Below are 12,040 nucleotides of genomic sequence, written 5' to 3'. Positions count from 1 at the left end.
TACTCCCAAAAAAAATACCCCCCAAAAAACAGTAGACACACACCGTGAAAGTAAAATTTTAATTACACACACTTACACACTCACATACTTACCTACATCCAACGCTGCGATTCACGTCCACTTGTCCATGTAGAATCCTCAGTTTATCTGTAAAAATAAAATTATACTTACAAACAATCCGGTGTAGATCTGTCCTCTTCTTTCTCGTCGTAATCCAGGGACTAGTTTAAAATAAAAAAAACCCGAACCACACAACTAAAGAGGTTCCATGTTTACACATGGAACCCCTTCACCCGAATGCCGGGACCCCCCGTGACTTCTGTCAGTGAAGGTAACGGCAGAAAATCAGGGAGTGCCACGTCATGGCGCTCTCCTGATTGGCTGTGCGCTCCTGCCCTGTCAATCAGGAGAAGCGCACTGGTTAGAATGTAGCTTAGTGCAGCTCCATTGTAACCAATGATGAGAACTTTGCGGTCTGCGGTAGACCACGAAGTTAATTGGGGTTACCCACAAGAGTGACTCCAATTAACTTCGTGGTCTACCGCAGACCGCATCATTGGTTACAATGGAGCTGCGCTAAGCTACATTCTAACCAGTGCGCTGTTCCTGATTGACAGGGCAGGAGCGCACAGCCAATCAGGAGAGCGCCATGACGTGGCGCTCCCTGATTGGCTGCTGGGACCTTCATTGACAGAAATCACGGGGGGTACCGACATTCGGGTAAAGGGGTTCCATGTGTAAACATGGTGCCCCTTTAGTTGTGTGGTTCGGGGTTTTCGTTTTTATATTTTAAATCAGTCCCTTGATTACGACGAGAAAGAAGAGGACAGATCTACACCAGATTGTAAGTATAATTTTATTTTTACAGATAAACCGTGGATACTACATGGACAAGTGGACGTGAATCGCAGCGTTGGATGTAGGTTAGTATGTGAGTGTGTAAGTGTGTGTAATTAAAATTTTACTTTCACGGTGTGTGTCTGTTTTTTGGGGGGTATTTTTTTTGTAGTAGAACTACAGGTACCAGCGGGCCCGTTCTGTCCCCGCATGCTGGTACTTGTGGTTCTCCAAGTACCAGCATGTGGGGGAGGCTTGCTGGGACTTGTAGTTCTCCTACAAAAAAACAATATTCTATTTTTCACACAAAGGCTATCAGCCTCCCATCCACCGCCCACGGATGGGGGGGGGGGGGGGGGGGGCAACCTCAGGCTTCATCCCTGGTCCTTGGGTGGCTGGAGGGGGGGGGGGGGTACCCCTTGATTTAAGGTGTCCCCACTCCTCCAGGGTACCCCGGCCAGGGGTGACTAGTTGGGAGGGTAATGCCACGGCCGCAGGGACCTATTGTCAAAGTCGAAAAAATAGGATTTTACTTACCGGTAAATCTATTTCTCGTAGTCCGTAGAGGATGCTGGGGACTCCGTAAGGACCATGGGGAATAGACGGGCTCCGCAGGAGATAGGGCACTTTAAGAAAGCTTTGGATTCTGGGTGTGCACTGGCTCCTCCCTCTATGTCCCTCCTCCAGACCTCAGTTAGAGAAACTGTGCCCAGAGGATATGAACAGTACGAGGAAAGGATTTATGTAACCTAAGGGCGAGATTCATACCAGCCACACCAATCACACCGTATAACCTGTGATAAACTACCCAGTTAATAGTATGAACAAATAACATAGCCTCGGTTCAAGAGCGACCAACTATAACATAACCCTTATGTAAGCAATAACTATATACAAGTTTTGCAGAAGAAGTCCGCACTTGGGACGGGCGCCCAGCATCCTCTACGGACTACGAGAAATAGATTTACCGGTAAGTAAAATCCTATTTTCTCTAGCGTCCTAGAGGATGCTGGGAACTCCGTAAGGACCATGGGGATTATACCAAAGCTCCCAAACGGGCAGGAGAGTGCGGATGAATCTGCAGCACCGATTGAGCAAACAGGAGGTCCTCCTCAGCCAGGGTATCAAACTTATAGAACTTTGCAAAGGTGTTTGACCCCGACCAAGTAGCAGCTCGGCACAGTTGTAGTGCCGAGACACCTCGGGCAGCCGCCCAAGAAGTGCTTACCTTCCTAGTGGAATGGGCCTTAACCGATTTAGGCAATGGCAATCCTGCCGTAGAATGCGCCTGCTGAATCGTGTTACAGATCCAGCGAGCAATTGTCTGCTTTGAAGCAGGAGCGCCAACCTTGTTGGCCGCATACAGAACAAATAGAGCTTCAGTCTTCCTGATCCTAGCTGTTCTGGTCACGTAAATCTTCAAAGCCCTGACCACATCAAGGGACTCGGAGTCCTCCAAGTCCTGTGTAGCCACAGGCACGACAATAGGTTGGTTCATATGAAAAGATGAGACCACCTTGGGCAGAAATTGAGGACGAGTCCTCAACTCTGCCCTAGCCACGTGAAAAATCAGGTATGGGCTTTTATATGATAAAGCCGCTAATTCCGAAACACGCCTTGCAGAAGCTAAGGCCAACAACATGACCACTTTCCAAGTGAGGTATTTCAACTCCACTGTTTTGAGTGGTTCAAACCAAGGTGACTTGAGGAAACTTAATACCACGTTAAGATCCCAAGGCGCCACCGGAGGTAAAAAGGGAGGCTGAATATGCAGAACTCCCTTCACAAAAGTCTGTACTTCAGGAAGAGAAGCCAATTCTCTTTAAAAGAAAATGGATAAGGCCGAAATTTGGACCTTTATGGACCCTAATTTTAGGCTCAAATTCACTCCCGTTTGAAGGAAATGGAACTCCTCCGTAGGAGCAGCTCTGGCCTCACACCAAGAAACATATTTCCGCCATATACGGTGATAATGTTTCGATGTCACATCCTTCCTAGCCTTGATCAGGGTAGGAATGACCTCATCCGGAATTCCTTTTTCAACTAGGATCCGGCGTTTAACCGCCATGCCGTCAAACGCAGCCGCGGTAAGTCTAGGAACAGACAGGGCCCCTGCTGCAGCAGGTCCTGCCTTAGAGGAAGAGGCCACGGATCTTCTGTGAGCAACTCTTGCAGATCCGGATACCAAGTCCTCCTTGGCCAATCTGGAACAATGAGAATTGTTCTGACCCTTCTTAGTCTTATTAATCTCAACACCTTGGGTATGAGAGGCAGAGGAGGAAACACATAGACCGATCTGAACACCCATGGTGTCACTAGAGCGTCTACCGCTACCGCCTGAGGGTCTCTTGACCTGGCGCAATACCTCTTTAGCTTTTTGTTGAGACGGGACGCCATCATGTCTATTTGAGGCAGTCCCCACCGATCCACAATCTGTGTGAAGACTTCTTGATGAAGTCCCCACTCTCCCGGATGCAGGTCGTGCCTGCTGAGGAAGTCCGCCTCCCAGTTGTCCACCCCCGGGATGAACACTGCTGATAGTGCGCTTACATCGCCTTCCGCCCAGCGCAGAATCCTGGTCGCCTCTGCCATGGCCACTCTGCTCCTTGTGCCGCCTTGGCGGTTTACATGAGCCACTGCCGTGATATTGTCCGACTGAATCAGAACCGGTTTGTTCTGAAGCCACTCCTCCGCCTGGCGTAGGGCGTTGTAAATGGCCCTTAACTCCAGGACATTGATGTGGAGACAAGTCTCTAGGCTTGACCAGAGACCTTGGAAATTTCTTCCCAGTGCGACAGCCCCCCAACCTCGGAGGCTCGCGTCCGTGGTCACCAGGATCCAGTCCTGAATGCCGAACCTGCGACCCTCTAGGAGGCGAGCACTGTGCAGCCACCACAGGAGAGATACCCTGGCCCTGGGAGACAGGGTGATCCGTTTCTGCATATGTAGATGGGACCCCGACCATTTGTCCAATAGGTCCCATTGGAAAGTCCTCGCATGGAACCTGCCGAAGGCGATGACCTCGTATGAAGCCACCATCTTCCCCAGAACCTTTGTGCAATGATGCACCGAAAACCTTTTTTGGCTTTAAAAGGTTCCTGACCAGGGCTATGAGCTCCTGAGCCTTCTCCACCGGAAGAAAAACTTTTTTGGTCTGTGTCTAGAATCAGGCCCAAAAAGGTCAGACGCGTTGCAGGTACTAGCTGGGATTTCGGTAAATTGAGAATCCAGCCGTGCATCTGCAACGTCTTCACGGACAGAGACACGCTGTCCAGCAACTTCTCCCGAGATCTCGCCTTTATAAGGAGATCGTCCAAGTACGGGATAATTGTGACTCCCTGCTTGCGCAGGAGCACCATAATTTCCGCCATTACCTTGGTGAAAATTCTCGGGGCCGTGGAAAGCCCAAACGGCAACGTCTGAAATTGGTAGTGACAATCCTATACTGCAAATCTCAGAAACGCCTGGTGAGGGGGGAAAATCGAAACATGAAGGTACGCATCCTTTATGTCCAGGGACACCATCCAATCCCCTCCCTCCAGGCTGGCGATGACCATTCTGATCGATTCCATTTTGAACTTGAACCTCTTCAAGTACAGGTTCAGGGATTTTAGATTTAGAATGGGTCTGACCGAACCGTCCGGTTTCGGTACCACAAACAGGGATGAATAATAACCCTCTCCTTGCTGGAGATGAGGAACCTTGATTATCACCTGTTGAATGTACAATTTGTGAATTGCCACTAACACTAGCTCCATCTCTGACGGGGAAGCCGGCAGAGCCGATTTGAAAAAACGGCGAGGGGGCAAGTCTTCGAATTCCGTCTGTATCCCTGGGAAACAATCTCTATTGCCCAGGGATCCACCTGTGATTGAACCCAGATGTGGCTGAAAAGACGAAGATGTGCCCCCACTTGATCTGACCCCCCCCCCCCACCCGGAAAGCCCCAGCGTCATGCTGTGGACTTGGCGGAAGTAGGGGAGGACTTCTGCTCCTGGGAACTAGCCGAGTGCAGCTTTTTTCCCTTGCCTTTACATCTGGCAACGAAGGACGATCCTCGTACCTTGTTGTTTTTATTGGAACGAAAGGACTGCATTTGATAATGTGGTACCTTCTTAGAATGCTGCGGGGGAACATAAGGCAAAAAATTCGATTTACCGGCTGTAGCAGTAGAGACTAGGTCCGAGAGGCCTTCTCCAAACAACTCCTCCCCCTTGTAAGGCAATGACTCCATATGCCGCTTTGAGTCGGCGTCTCCCGTCCACTGTCGGGTCCACAAGAGCCGCCTAGCAGAAATAGACATAGCGTTTATTCTAGAGCTTAGTAAACAAATGTCTCTCTGAGCATCCCTCATATACAAGGCAGCATCTCTGATATGCTCCATGGTCATTAGAATGATATCCCTATCTAAGGTGTCCATCTCCGTAGATAAGGAGTCTGCCCATGCCACGACAGCACTACAAGCCCAGGCCGACGCCATGGCTGGCCTAACTATAGTTCCTGAATGTGTGTAAATGTGCTTCATGGTAATTTCCTGCTTGCGATCAGCAGGATCCTTGAGGGAAGCAGTATCCGGAGAAGGCAGTGCAACCTTCTTGGATAAGCGTGTCAGCGCCTTGTCTACTTTAGGCGCAGATTCCCATCGTATTCGATCCTTCTGTGGAAAAGGATACGCCATAAGAATCCTTTTGGGAACATGGAGTCTCCTATCCGGAGATTCCCAAGCCTTTTCGCATAATTCGCTTAGATCAAATGAGGACGGAAACGTGACCTCAGGCTTTTTCCCTTTATACATGTGAACCCTCGTGTCAGGGACAGGGGGTTCCTCCGTGATATGCAAAACTTCTTTTATGGCAATAATCATGTACCTAATACCTTTTGCCACCTTCGGCTGTAATTTTGCATCCTCATAGTCGACACTAGAGTCAGTATCTGTGTCAGCGACCTGGGATATGGGGCGCTTTTGAGACCCTGAAGGTCCTGGCACCACAGGGACAGGCACGGACTGGCTACCTGACTGATCTCTAGCTTCAGCCTTGTCTAATCTTTTATGCAGGAGATTTACATTTGCATTCAAGACATTCAGCATATCCACCCAGTCCGGTGTCGGCGTTGCCGACGGCGACCTGACAGTCAAGCACTCCCCCTCCACATTAAGCGAGCCTTCCTCATCAAACATGTCGACACACACGTACCGACACACTGCACACACCCAGGGAAACTTTTTCTGAAGACAGTATCCCCTGAAAGGCCCTTTGGAGAGACAGAGAGAGAGTATGCCAGCACACACCCCAGCGCAACAACCTGGAGACCAACACAGAATGCTTTTCCCCAGAAGCGCTGTATTATACTTTATTCCGCCAATTATGTGACCCCCCCTCTCTTTTTAAACTCCCTTCACCGTGTGTAAGCAGGGGAGAGTCCGGGGAGCTTCGTCTCAGCGTTCTGTGGAGAGAGAAATGGCGCTGGTGAGTGCTGAGAGAGAAGCCCCGCCCCCTCGGCGGCGGGCTTCTGTCCCGCTCAAAATCGTGTAAAATGGCGGGGGCTCAATTATATACATGTACAGTGCCCAGCTGTACATGTATATACCTATTTGCCATCTAAGAGGTGTTATTATTGCTGCACAGGGCGCCCCCCCCTGCGCCCTGCACCCATACAGTGACCGGAGTGTGTGAGGTGATGTGGAGCAATGACGCACAGCTGCAGTGCTGTGCGTTACCTCTGTGAAGCTGAAGGCTTCTGCCGCCTGAGACGTCTTCTTGCTTCTGTTCTTCTGGCTCTGTGAGGAGAACGGCGGCGTGGCTCCGGGGGGTGGACGCCCAGGACGAACCTGTGTTCACCCCCTCTGAAGCTAATGGTGTCTAGTAGCCGAGGAAGCAGATCCTATCAGCTAAGTAGGTCTTCCCCTCTCTCCTCAGTCCCTCGATGCAGGGAGCCTGTTGCCAGCAGTGCTCCCTGTGAAAAAGTAAAAATCCAAACAAAAATGCTTTCTGTAGCAAAGAACTCAAGAGAGCTCCCTGCAGTGCGCCCTTCATCCTCTGGGCACAGTGTAAAACTGAGGTCTGGAGGAGGGACATAGAGGGAGGAGCCAGTGCACACCCAGAATCCAAAGCTTTCTTAAAGTGCCCTATCTCCTGCGGAGCCAGTCTATTCCCCATGGTCCTTACGGAGTCCCCAGCATCCTCTAGGACGTTAGAGAAATATTACAACACACACACCAAGTACAAACCACACACAGATGGCCTCCGTGCGCGTACTTGCTCTGCTGTGCGTGCACATATCCGCAATTTGCGTATGGTCGCTCCCGCGGCCATGCGCATTAGCGCGTGGTATGGGTATTTACAGTAGAGTTTGTGAATGCATGGAAAGCTATCAAAACACATTACATATTTAATCCAAATAGTGCACAATGTACACATAGTATCCCTGCACCATATCAGAAAGTAACAACAGTTTGAATGGTTTCAGAACAAAGGGATTCACTTTTACAGAATAGGAGGGGACAGAACAAGGTCATAAGGTGGTTTGGTATCCAGCTGAAGGGTATTTTAAGGGTAACATTCCGGTGTTGGTTTGAGAAAGATTGCATGTTCCTGCGGATGGTTATGTGCAGGAGCAGAATATAGATATAAACTGTATTTACTGTACATTATGTATGCGGCGGGAATCCAGAGGAGACCACCCACAAGAGCAGTTGGGAAAGACATTGCCTACCTATTCAAACCGACCTATGACCTCTCCTGTACTGTAAATGTGCATTCCTGTGTCCAATGGACAAAGATTACAGTATCCATTGTATTGCTTTTGGAAGAATTGTATAAAGAGAGCCTGTTGCAGGCCTGGTCAGACACAAGACTCACAAGGTTATCTATCAGATGACCGAGGACCGGCCGGGTTGCGCAAGCTTGTCCACTCACGTATGTACCATTGAATGTAGCCATTTACTCTGTTATATTGTATTGTATTATTTGTATTGTAACCCCCTTTCAGCAATAATCCACTGTGGTGTCGGAACCCAGCGGTAAAATCACAATTGGTGATGTGTCTTCATTGCCCTGCTAAGGTTTAAAGCAGGGGTGTCCAACCTTTCACCTTCCCTGGGCCACATTAGAAGATGAAAATTTGGTTTGGGCCGCACATAAAATAAAATAACAGTAACGATACCTGAATGAGAGACAGATTACTTACCTACATCCCACGCCGATCACGTCCACTTGTCCAGTAGAATCCAAAAGGGTCGGTACCTATAAAAATGAAAATTATACTTACAAACGAATTAATGAATATTATGCCCTCACTGACGCGGGAAGACGTTCGCCCCTTGTAGTTGTGCCCCTGTAGCTGCGCCCCTTGTACTGTGCCCCTTGTAGTTGTGCCCCTGTAGCTGTGCCCCTTGTACTGTGCCCCTTGTAGCTGTGCCCCTGTAGCTGCGTCCCTTGTAGTTGTGCCCCTGTAGCTGCGCCCCTTGTAGCTGTGCCACTATAGCTGCGCCCCTTGTAGTTGTTCCCCTGTAGCTGCGCCCCTTGTAGCGGTGCCCCTGTAGCTGCACCCCTTGTAGTTGTGCCCCTGTAGCTGCCCCCTTGTACTGTGCCCCTTGTAGTTGTGCCCCTGTAGCTGCACCCCTTGTAGTTGTGCCCCTGTAGCTGCGCCCCTTGTACTGTGCCCCTTGTAGTTGTGCCCCTGTAGCTGCCCCCTTGTACTGTGCCCCTTGTAGTTGTGGCCCTGTAGCTGCCCCCTTGTACTGTGCCCCTTGTAGTTGTGGCCCTGTAGCTGCCCCTTGTACTGTGCCCCTTGTAGTTGTGGCCCTGTAGCTGCCCCCTTGTACTGTGCCCCTTGTAGCTGCCCCCTTGTACTGTGCCCCTTGTAGTTGTGGCCCTGTAGCTGCCCCCTTGTACTGTGCCCCTTGTAGCTGCCCCCTTGTACTGTGCCCCTTGTAGTTGTGGCCCTGTAGCTGCCCCCTTGTACTGTGCCCCTTGTAGTTGTGGCCCTGTAGCTGCCCCCTTGTACTGTGCCCCTTGCAGTTGTGGCCCTGTAGCTGCCTCCTTGTACTGTGCCCCTTGTAGTTGTGGCCCTGTAGCTGCCCCCTTGTACTGTGCCCCTTGTAGCTGCCCCCTTGTACTGTGCCCCTTGTAGTTGTGGCCCTGTAGCTGCCTCCTTGTACTGTGCCCCTTGTAGCTGCCCCCTTGTACTGTGCCCCTTGTAGCTGCCCCCTTGTACTGTGCCCCTTGTAGTTGTGGCCCTGTAGCTGCCCCCTTGTACTGTGCCCCTTTTAGCTGCCCCCTTGTACTGTGCCCCTTGTAGTTGTGCCCCTGTAGCTGCGCCCCTTGTACTGTGCCCCTTGTAGCTTTGCCCCTGTAGCTGCATCCCTTGTAGTTGTGCCCCTGTAGCTGCGCCCCTTGTAGCTGTGCCACTATAGCTGCGCCCCTTGTAGTTGTGACCCTGTAGCTGCGCCCCTTGTACTGTGCCCCTTGTAGTTGTGCCCCTTGTACTGTGCCCCTTGTACTGTGCCCCTTGTAGCTGTGCCCCTGTAGCTGCGTCCCTTGTAGTTGTGCCCCTGTAGCTGCACCCCTTGTAGCTGTGCCACTATAGCTGCGCCCCTTGTAGTTGTTCCCCTGTAGCTGCGCCCCTTGTAGCGGTGCCCCTGTAGCTGCACCCCTTGTAGTTGTGCCCCTGTAGCTGCCCCCTTGTACTGTGCCCCTTGTAGTTGTGCCCCTGTAGCTGCGCCCCTTGTAGTTGTGCCCCTGTAGCTGCGCCCCTTGTACTGTGCCCCTTGTAGTTGTGCCCCTGTAGCTGCCCCCTTGTACTGTGCCCCTTGTAGTTGTGGCCCTGTAGCACTAGCTGCCCCCTTGTACTGTGCCCCTTGTAGTTGTGGCCCTGTAGCTGCCCCCTTGTACTGTGCCCCTTGTAGTTGTGGCCCTGTAGCTGCCTCCTTGTACTGTGCCCCTTGTAGTTGTGGCCCTGTAGCTGCCCCCTTGTACTGTGCCCCTTGTAGCTGCCCCCTTGTACTGTGCCCCTTGTAGTTGTGGCCCTGTAGATGCCCCCTTGTACTGTGCCCCTTGTAGCTGCCCCCTTGTACTGTGCCCCTTTTAGCTGTCCCCTTGTACTGTGCCCCTTGTAGTTGTGGCCCTGTAGCTGCCCCCTTGTACTGTGCCCCTTGTAGTTGTGGCCCTGTAGCACTAGCTGCCCCCTTGTACTGTGCCCCTTGTAGTTGTGGCCCTGTAGCTGCCCCCTTGTACTGTGCCCCTTGTAGTTGTGGCCCTGTAGCTGCCTCCTTGTACTGTGCCCCTTGTAGTTGTGGCCCTGTAGCTGCCCCCTTGTACTGTGCCCCTTGTAGCTGCCCCCTTGTACTGTGCCCCTTGTAGTTGTGGCCCTGTAGATGCCCCCTTGTACTGTGCCCCTTGTAGCTGCCCCCTTGTACTGTGCCCCTTTTAGCTGTCCCCTTGTACTGTGCCCCTTGTAGTTGTGGCCCTGTAGCTGCCCCCTTGTACTGTGCCCCTTGTAGCTGCGCCCTTGTACTGTGCCCCTTGTAGCTGTAAAAAAAAACACACACACACACAGACACATACTTACCGCTCCTGCAGCGCTGCCTCCGTCTCCGTCCGCCGCTCCTCTCTGCTGTACTACGGGAGGGACGTCTGTACAGGACACTGTACAGCGGCGCAGGCCGCGGCCACGGACTTCAGATCTTGATTTCCCACCCCCCCTTCCCCGGACACTGTACAGCGGCGCAGGACTTCAGATCTTGATTTCCCCCTCCCCCCCCGGGACACTGTACAGCGGCGCGGCCACGGACAGACACCCACCCCCGGCTCACTTACGTGTTCTTGTACAACCAACTTCTCCGCTGGGCTCCTCTACTCTCGCGCTGCTCAGTCACGTGTGCCGCTATGCAGCGGAGGAGGGCTACACTGTGACTGACAGCGGAGAGGTCGTGAGCTGGTGCTGGTCCCAGCAGCAGCAATCCAATCAGGATGTGCTGACAGCCTGCTGGGGCCGGCTCAGCCTCACATGTGGTGTCCGTACTCGAAAAAAAAAAAAAAAAACCTCTGCTGCAGCGCTGCTCCTGGGCCGCATTACTAGCCGACTTGGGCCGCATGCGGCCCGCGGGCCGCGGGTTGGACAAGCCTGGTTTAAAGCGTATTTTCAGTGCATTGCATAACTGTTCAGGGTTTGTGGTGTATCTCTGGGTGTGTACGCGCTGTGAGTACTTTGTACCGTCAGCGCAGCGTTTGTACGCGAAGTACGTACGCAGTACGGGACTTTGTACGCTAAAAGCGTACAAAGTGCGCAGTGTGTGTGCTAAGTACAGCGGCCGCAGCGGCTCCATGGTAAAGTGTATTTAAGGTATGTTTAAGGTATAGCTTTCTTTCCTAAGGATATTTCAACATTATCACTATATAAAAGTGTCCCCCGGCTGTGGCATTATCTCTCTGGCTAGTGGAGCCCGGTGCTGGTTTAAAAAATACGGGGGACACCTACGTCTTTTATCCCCCATATGTTTTGAACCAGGACCGGACGCAGAGCCCGGTTCTGGTTGTATAAATATGGGGGGACCCCAGTAATTTTTTCCCCTGTATTTTGACAACCAGGACCGCCTCAAAGAGCCCAAGGCTGGTTATGCTTGGGAGGAGGGACTCCACACAATTTTTTTCTTGGATTTTTAACACTTTCACACTACTCATACTGTACACAATGAAGCCCTGCACGGATCTCACAGATCCGGACGGGATTCATTGTGTTATGTCCGGCAGTGTTTTACTAATCACTCCCGTAAAACACTGGCCGGCAGTACGAATCACATCGACATCGGAAAAAACGAAAATAGAAACCTCGGCAGCTTAGTAAATTACCATAGATGGATTCAAAAAGTTGAAGTTAAATACGACCGATAAAATTTGAGATCAAACTCCCTAAAAATCAGCACAAAAACGAATATTTGTAAATATACCCATTTGTGCCCGTTTCGGAGGTGGGAGCAAAGCAAAAAGAGCAAGTAACTGTGCACCTTGGCAAATCCTTGTTGAGCTGCATATGGGGCAGAAAGTGTACAGAGAGACTGTAGATATGAGAGGGGAGTGTTCAAACTCAAATCTAAATTGAAGTGTTAAAATGAAGATGTCCAGTATTTATAGCACACTTACTCTTCAGATCTCCTCTCCCGGAGAAGCCCAGAGAGGAGATGCTGCTTGGCACAATGGGGGGC

General features: G+C 51.3%; 1 protein-coding gene across 4 annotated transcripts in view; it reads right to left on the bottom strand.

Moving 5' to 3' along the window:
• Positions 1 to 12,040, bottom strand: part of CCS (copper chaperone for superoxide dismutase) — a 356,173-nt gene that overhangs the window by 154,135 nt on the left and 189,998 nt on the right. The gene's annotated exons all lie outside the window — the stretch shown is intronic.

This window comes from Pseudophryne corroboree, chromosome 11 (genome assembly GCF_028390025.1).
Source record: "Pseudophryne corroboree isolate aPseCor3 chromosome 11, aPseCor3.hap2, whole genome shotgun sequence".
In the NCBI taxonomy this organism is placed as follows: Eukaryota; Metazoa; Chordata; class Amphibia; order Anura; family Myobatrachidae; genus Pseudophryne; species Pseudophryne corroboree.
This window is presented reverse-complemented; position numbering and strand designations above follow the sequence as displayed.